General features: G+C 36.1%; 1 pseudogene; it reads left to right on the top strand.

The window, feature by feature from the left end:
* The first annotated feature begins 1666 nt into the window (after positions 1-1666).
* On the top strand, positions 1667-1785 carry LOC111740045 (annotated as a pseudogene).
* Positions 1786-9155: the final 7370 nt, after the last annotated feature.

Here is a 9155-nt window from a genome sequence, read left to right on the forward strand (position 1 = left end):
AGAGCGCAGCCATGCTCAATCATTTAAATGTTGTCTACAGCTGCTTTCATGCTGCAAGGGCAGATCTGAGTAGTTGTGACAGAGACCACATGGCCCACAAGGCCTAAAATATTTATTATCTGGCTCTGTATGAAAGGGGGTTTCTGACCCTACTTTAGAAGAAAGGAAAAAAAACAACTAGGTACTGATGGATAACTAGCTAACTTGGCCACATGAAAATGGTGAAATTGGGAGTAGAGGAGGGTGGATTTTTAAAGGGGTTATAAATAATTCTATTTTAAAAAGAGTTTTTAATATAGTTTTATTAGTTATTCATTTATGCATTAAATATTATCCCCAAACTTAATTTAAACAGTAAACATGTATTATTGTTTCTATGGGCCAGAAATTTAAAAGTAACTTATATTTAATCTGCATGGCTCTGGCTCAGAGTTTCTCATAAGGTTGTAGTTAAGGTGTTGGCAGAAGCCTGAGTCTCATCTGAAGGCCTGACTGGGGCTGGAGGAGCCACTTCCAGATGGCTCATTCCTATGTCTGTCTGCAGGAGGCCTCATTTTTGCTACACAGGCTTCTCCTAGCATGGCAGCTAGCTTCTTCCACAGTGAATTATCTGACAGAAAAAGACAGAGAGAGAGAGAGACAGAGAGACAGGGATAGAGAGATAGAGAGAGACAGAAAGACGGAGACAGAGAGACAGAGACAGAGACAGAGAGAGACAGAGACAGAGACAAGGATAGAGAGAGAGAGGAGAAAGATAAATAATTAGAAAGTCACAGAGCCTTCTAATCCCCAGTATTCAAAGTCGCACACTGTCATTTCCATTATATCTTTTTAATTAGAAGAATAAGTCCAGTCTGGCCCACACTGAATGGAGGGGAATTAGTTTCCAGCTACTGAAGACAAGAATATCGAAGGACTTGTGGTCATTTTAAAATCACTACGGTAGTATTTGAGGGGGAAAAAAAGTAAATAATCTGTCTCCAGATAACACTAGGGAGCTGAGGCTGGTGATTATGAAATAAGTATAAGTTACTTGACCAGGAAGAAAATATTAAAGCTTACCTTAGAAATGGCAATCAGGTTTTACCTCTCATAGATTCCAATCAATTGGTAGTAGTTGCCTGGAGTACTATGTTGAGGAGGATTCTGATCGATAGTGATCAGGTCTACACATTTTCTATCATTGGAGTAAAAAAATAAAATCTCCAAAGTTCAAACAATGAGAAATGTTATAAAGTTTATAAAGCCATGAGTCTTGGGCAGCTCCCCAGGGTGTTCCTTTGGGATTCGAATTTCCCATGAGATCCCTCTCTCTCACCATCAAGCCTTCCTTCCACCAACTAGTATTTACTGAGCACCTATGTTTGTACACAGGCACTCTGGCCACCAGAGATAAAATGGGGAACAAAATAAATATCTTGCCCTCATGTTAAAATATGAATTTATGATTTCTGCAAAGAAGTTTTAATTTTTCTTCCTTCCCCTTTCTGAAAGTCTCATGTTTTAATTCTGCTTACTATCTAACTGCATTAGATATTCTAGGTCAATATGAAATAATAGTGATTTTTCATGTTTCTGTTCTCTGAATTGCAGAGTTACCCAGACTATGCCTCACATAGTGTTTCCCTTGTGTATCAATAGATATAACTTGAAAAAAAAGATTTTAGTCTACGGCTATGCCATTCTGAACATGTCCAATCTCATCTGATCTCTGAAGCTAAGCAGAGTTAGGCCTGGTTAGTACTTGGATGGGAGACCACCTAGAAATACCTGGTGCTGTAGGCGTTTAAAAAAAAAAAAAAAGGATTTTATGATCACATAAGGTTAGGAAATGCTGGATTAAGCTAAGTTAAACAGATTACTGTAGGCAATTTTAATGGGTCATGAACCATCAGAACAAGGACGATACAACACATTGTATTTCCAAAAGTTAATTGAGTTTAAAATTCAGTGTGTTTTGCTTTGTTTTTACAAAATACTTATTCAAGTGATCTGGCAAATGCTTCTGAAGTCATTGTTTCTTTCAGCCACATCAGTTCTCTTATTTCCCTAAGACCTTAGAGTTCATTGCAACACATAAATGTCTATGATTATAGCAATATACAAAAAAATTCTAAAAGGAAAAAAAATAAATAGTGGCAATTATTTTTATAGAGCAATTTATTAATATGAGAATTTTAAAGCTATATGAGTATTTTAAACCACATAATTTATAATTATACACATAGAATGTTTGCATAACCATATATTTTTACAAAGATATATAGGCATTGTGTGTATATATAGATATACATTTTGGAGTCAAAAAAACTTTCCAAAACTGCCTGGAAATACATACTTACTAAGTGCACATAATGTGTCAGATATGTTTTAGCAGTAAATACAATGATGAGCTAGAGGGAGTTCTTTACAAATATTAACTCATTAAAGTAATTAATAGCTCAGAGGATCTGAGGACTAAAATCATGAAACACACTATTATCATAATAGTTTATGAATAAAAGTAAAGGAAATAAAGAAAGCTATATCAAGGGCTCTGCATCATTTAGGATTTGTGTGCACTGTATGTAACAGAAATCTAATGACAGTGGCTTAACCAAGTAACCTCATATAATTTACCTCGTATCAAAAGAAATGCAGAGAATGAGCAGCCCAGGGGTTCCACGGAGCCATCAGGGCCCCAGGATCCTACTTCCTTTCACTTCCTCATTCTCATTATGTAGCTTAATTCCTTATCCTTGCTGCGGGATGCTTTCAAGTTGGCTGTTACTCAAACTCGCTACCTGCTTTCTCTAGGCAATAACAAAAAGAAAGAGTGAAAAAGGAGAATCTAGAAGGTTTCTTAGATTATTTCATCAGCTGAAAATGTCATGTAGTTACCCCCACCTGCAAGCAAGTCTGGAAAAGTATTTTAGCTGGACCCATGAATGCACTGAGCAGAATTGTTTCTGTTAAACAAGAAAAAGAAATGAATAAGTATTTGGTAGTCTACTCACCATGTCTTTTCCAGACTCTTACCTAGTCCATGAGGGTCAGAGAAGGCTGAAACTAAGAATAATATTTTTTTAAAAGATAGATACACTTGTTTCTTTCTAAATCATCTCCTATTTATCATACTTCTAACCTCGAAATACCTTTACACTAGCAATTTACTTTTGTCATAAATACAAACTTCCATGGAATTCCTACTACTTCCTTTGAATAGCAATGAAATAAATGTGTAAATAATTTCTATTAAATGTCTGAAATTTTCAACTTTGCTATGCTAAGAAATGATGGCTTGCTTCTGTTTTTATTTGAACTGTTTTTGCCAGCAAAAATAATTGTTCACATTGCTAGAAGTAGAACATTTGCCAACACGAAAAAATACTGTATAGAATAGCATTTAGCATACCATAACACGTATTTTCTTACTCTCACAAATCTAGTTTAAAACTTTAATTTTTTTATAGCTGTGGCCTCAATACTTCAGAATTTAAATTTTTTTCAACTTTGTAGCATATAAAAGTACATGTGTGAGCTTATAGTGCCAAGAAAAGTTTTCTTAAAGTTATTGCATTTCTACTTGGAATTCTGGCTTCATTTTGCACAGTCCAGGCCGAATGAGTTCTTATCCAGAACATAGAAATACATTATTACAGTCACTAATCTCTCTACTAATGCCTTAAAATTTCTCTTTGACTCTCCTTAACACTCAAAGAGCACTTTTCTTTTTAATGTTTTTATTTTTTGGAATACTAATCCCACATTATCAATTTTCTAATAGCGTATTCATCTCTACAAATGGCTTCTGGAAGATACTGGGTAACTCATTTTTCACAAATTCATATCTCCAATGAACCCAAGATAGTTTCTAGAAACCATATTCCCCCCAAATGTAATGTATCAAAGTACCATCTATAAAAAAATTATTTCAAGTTATCCATAAAAGTGCATACCTTCCAATGTTTGACCATGGGGAAATTATTATACATAATATGATGAACTAGTATGTTGCCATAAAAACTGATAATGATAAAGACTATGTAACAACATGGGAAAATGTTTATGATTTAATATCAAGCAGATTAAAACTTGAGGAAAACTGTAGCATTAGACAAAAACTAGAGGGCAATATGTAATAATGAAAATAATTATGGTAGAAGGTCTATAGTATATATTTTTTCAGTTCCTCAAATTTTTTCACTATAGTCTGATGATTCTTCAATATGCATGTTATTTTCAAAATTATAAAAAGGGGATAAAATAATTATTTAATGAAGAAAATCTTGTCTCCTAGCATCTTCCTTTACTTTTTCCTGGTGTGTTTTTTTTTTTGTTTTTGTTTTTTGGCTCATTTATTAGATGCTCAGCAGCCTCCTCTGTCCCTCAAACGCCATCCTCTTCCACTTCCCTAAACGAGGGAGCCCCTTTTGGCCCATCCCTCATCATAGGCCTTTCCCACTTTACGATCTCATTAGCCTGTCTAAGTCTCCTTTCCACTGGCCCTGTTTACTGGCTAGATGCTTTCTAACTACCCATTTCCACTTGCACACCTTACTAGTTCCCCAGCTCTAAGTAATGATGATGCCTCTTCTTATGAGCATTGTAAGGACTAAATTAAAAAAAGACATAAAGCACTTAAATCATGGTGCCCTTCGCAGAGTTGTGTCCATTACAATACTAGTAGCAGTATTAATAACAACACTAATAGTATTCCTCCCAAATGCAAAAGAGCTTTCAAGCAACAGGACAGACCCATGAGAAAGTTATTTGAACCAGAGCCAATGGGAAAAGGTTAGGTAAGACAAGTGAGACTAAAGGGGGCTAAGAGATTGTATTCAACCCTCCAAAGTAGTTAATTCCAGAACAGAGATAAGACCCCAGTCTCTCGGCTTTCTGAGAGAGTGTGGTTCTCTCTGCATCTTAACATGCCCATCAGTGCTCAGTGCTTGCCTGGATAACTTAATAGTACAGCTGTCTGCTGAGATGAAATCTCCTTCGTTTTTCCTCATTGCTATTTATCTTTGTCAGACAATTCCATGGCTCCATGAACATTTGACCACCCACAATGCACATTTGACCACCTTTTTGCCTTTGGCTGTTAGCACATACGAATTGCTAATCCTTTCTTAAACCTCTAGGTGAACCTCACATTCTCATGGGACTCATATTTCCTCCAGAGGGCTCTGTAAGTAAAAGGCTGCTCCCTCTGTGTAGCCACTCCTGACTGCTCCTCATGCAGTGTTCATGCGAAAAATGATGGCCACTCCTGACTTCACCTTCCTCGTTACCCCCGTAGATACTTTGGCCTTAATTTTAAAGTAAGAATACCATTGGGTTTTTCTGACCTTTTGTAGAAGATTGAGTGGGAAGGAGTGAGTTTTATTGGACACTGAGAGGAAGGTTCCTATAACACCCACATAAAGAGGTAATGTGGGAAAGCCAAAGCAAGCAGAGGATTTAAAACCAGCTGGAATACAGCCAGGAAAGAAGTTAACACCCTAGGCTTTCCATGAACTTTTCTACTGTGAGTTCTAAGCCAGAAGATCTTCATGATCAGAAATTACTGGAAACCTGGTTTCAAACACACAGTAAAGATGATACAAAAAAATGCCAAACGGGGAAGGTTTTACTTAGAATAATTAATTAATGACCATATTTCAACAACTCAAACTTACTTTGTGGATGTAAATGTATGAGTAATACCCAAAACCACAAACCCAGGAGCAATAAAAGACCTTAGGTTGAAAGTTCTACTGTCAGAATTATCCTGATTTTCCTCTGAGCAACTAGAAGATGAAAATAAAGAAATCAACAGGAAAACTCATAAATCTGTGTTTCTGGAAGGATGGGGTCACATTTTGTTGGGAGAGAAGGCACTTTCCCTGGGTCCAGCAGGAGTTGCTTTCTGTGATGTTCTGGGAAGTGAGTCCAGAAGAGAAAGGTCCTTTTCAATTTGCATCTGGACTACTCTACCTCTCCTGCTGGCTCACCCGCACATTACCTCTGCCTGTAACCAGGGTGAGCGCCACGTGCCAAGCTACCGCTAGAATAGAATTACACTTTTGGTGGACCTACGCAGCCTCTAAACAACTCTACAGCCAGCAATAAATACTCAGGGGCCCAGCTGAAATCCTGATTTTTATTGACTCAGAGCCCAAAAGAAAATAGAGAACATACAAAATTATCAAGATTCTTGGTCAATTCTCTGGCTATGAGTTAGCAATTTCCTCTAGAATTCTAACTTTCTTTTTGTTATGGGTTGAATTGTGTCCCCACCTCCCCAAATTCATATGTTGAACTTTTAATTACTAATATTTTGGAATGCGGCCTTACTTGGAAACAAGGTTGCCGCAGGTACAATTAGTTAAGATGAGGCCACGCTGGAGCTGGGTGGACCTCTAATCAATTATAACTGATGCCCTTATGAAAAGGGGAAATTTGGACAGACAATCTCAGAGAGAAGATAAGGGAAGACACAAGAAGACAATCAGAGATTGGACTGATGTATCTGTAAGTCAATAAATGCCAAGGACTACTGACAAATAAAAGAAACTAGCAGAGGCAAGGAAAGATTCTCCAATTTTCAGGGAGATAATGGCTCTTCTGACACTCTGATTTCGGACCTAAATTTTAGACTAAAACCGTGAGTTAAATTTCTGTTGTTTGAAGCTACCCGGTTGGTGGTACTTTGCCATAGCAGCCCCAGTAAAGTAAAACTGTGATCTATCATCTAAATTTGTCTAATGATCTACTGGTTTATTAAACAAAGAATTAGAAACTACCTCACTTTGAAAATCATTTGCTACCCACCTCAGAGTTATTCATATTTTCAATTTCTGACACGAATTCCAACAAAGGATTCACCAAAACTTCTCAAATAACTATTAACTTTACCTTTTACTCCTATTTAGAGCTTCTTTGTTTATAAGCTAAAGTTAGATTTTTGAAAGAGCGAAATCAACCCTAAATATTGGAAGTTAAATGTTTTAATTTTCCCCTCTCCGCTGGTTATGTTAAGGTATAAATTTTTTTAAAGAGGAATATCATGACACTCATACAAATATAAAGTTAACGTATGTCAAAAATTGTATTTAACTGATTAATTAATGAGGGAATGAATAATATATAAAAAGAATTGCTTAAAAAAGAATTCAAATAGACATGTAAAGAGACAATTAAGAATACTAAAATGAATCTGCTAATAGATTCGTAGAGTGGAATCAATTGTAATCTTCATCAAACAAAATTTGTTTCCTTTTTTAAGGAATCACCATCAATTTTCTAGAACTAAGTGTTGTAAAATAGCTCAAAGGCAATAAGGGCTCAGATTCCTAGAATTAGATAACCTCGGACAGTATATCAGCACATAAACTTCCATTGAAAGGACACTTATTCTTGTCTGGTCCATTTCAGTCTTTCACAATAGTTCCTAGAATATCCCTCACTCATGATCATAATAATCTCAAATATTGTTCTTGTTCGCAAAATAAGACTTATCAAGTTTGGACTGGTTATTTATATAAGTTCTGCAATAGTGTTAATTATTTTTCAACTGCAGTATCTATTAATTTACATTAACTCTTCTCTTCTGGAGGTCCCCCAAATTTTAGTAAGGTTGCTGACCAGAGAAAAAGTGATCTTCCCTACCACCTGAAAACCTGGAACCTTGTAAACCAGGGAGGGCTTTGTAGGCTTTGGCTCTGTATGTATAGTCCATCTTTGTTCCATAAAGTGACTGGTCATATGTGATGAGACTAGACTTGTTTGCCAATATGATACTGCAAATAAAACCTTGATTACACAGTTGATTTGTTCAGTTATATCCCAGCTTAAAAAATAAAAAGATTCTTATTGAACCTATACAAATAACTATATTGCCATAAAAAGTAAGGAGACTCAATAAAAGTTTTTGATTTTGAGTTTAAGGTGGGTAAATTAAACAAACAAATAAAAACTAAATTGGGTTCTCCATTGTTTCCCACCCAACAGTGAATGGATCTCTATAACCCACATACACAGATTTCCAAATAGTCAAACCATAAAATCAAATTCGAAATCATTGTTGCCACCATGAGAGGGAATAATTTATTTGCTTTGTTCAAAACGAAACCAAAAACAAAATACAATATCAATAGAAAAGGAAAAAAACCTAGAGAAAGAGAGAATAAGGAAACTCAAGTTTTACTGATACTTGGATTCATTCCAAAAGCCAAAAAAAAGGCGGGGGGGGGGGGGGCGGTGTTAATCTGATCATGAGGTACACTTCTCCAGCAGTGCTGTCGATCTGGTTTTGTCAGCTGGATCCAGTTGGTGTCTCCATGAAAAAAGGGATAATTTTTTAGACTAAAATTATGATCCTCTTTTAAATTTAAATAAACATGTGTAAAAGAGTTTCATTTTTTATTGTTTTATTTTTTACTATTTATTGGGGTAACATTGGTTAATATAATTATATAACTTTCAGGTGTACATTATAATTTGACATCTATATATTCTATTGTGTATTTACCACCCAAAGTTCAGTTTCCTTCAGCTACCTTATATTTGGTCCCCTTTGCCCACTTCACCCTGCTCCCTATATTTGACCCCTTTACTCCATCTACCTCCCCACTCCTCCCCCACACCCTATGCTCTAGTAACCACTAGACTATAGTCAATGTCCATGAGTCTGTTTGTCTGTCTGTTTGTTGCTTTTAGTTTATATCCCACATATAAGCAATATCATGTGATTTTCAACTTTTTCTGTCTGGCTTATTTCGCTTAGCATGATTATCTCGAGGTTCATCCATGTTGTTGCAAATGGCAGTGTTTCATCTCTTCTTATGGCTGAGTAATATTCCATTATATATATGTACCACAGCTTCTTTAGTCAGTCATCTAACGTAGGACACTTCAGTTGCTTCCATGTCCTGGCCACTGTGAATAATGCTGCTATGAACATCGGGGTGCAAATATCTTTACGAATATGAGTTTTCAAGTCTTTGGGGTAAATACCCAGTAGAGGGATTGCTGGATCATATTGTAGATCAATTCGTAGTTTTTTGAGGAACCTGCATAGTGGCTGTACCAATTTGCAGTCCCACCAACAGCATATGACGGTTCCTTTTTCTCCGCATCCCCTCCAACATTTGTTATTACTTGTTCTGTTGATTATAGCTATTCTAACAGGT

The sequence above is a fragment of the Pteropus vampyrus genome, unplaced genomic scaffold (genome assembly GCF_000151845.1).
Source record: "Pteropus vampyrus isolate Shadow unplaced genomic scaffold, Pvam_2.0 Scaffold56, whole genome shotgun sequence".
NCBI classification, from domain to species: domain Eukaryota; kingdom Metazoa; phylum Chordata; class Mammalia; order Chiroptera; family Pteropodidae; genus Pteropus; species Pteropus vampyrus.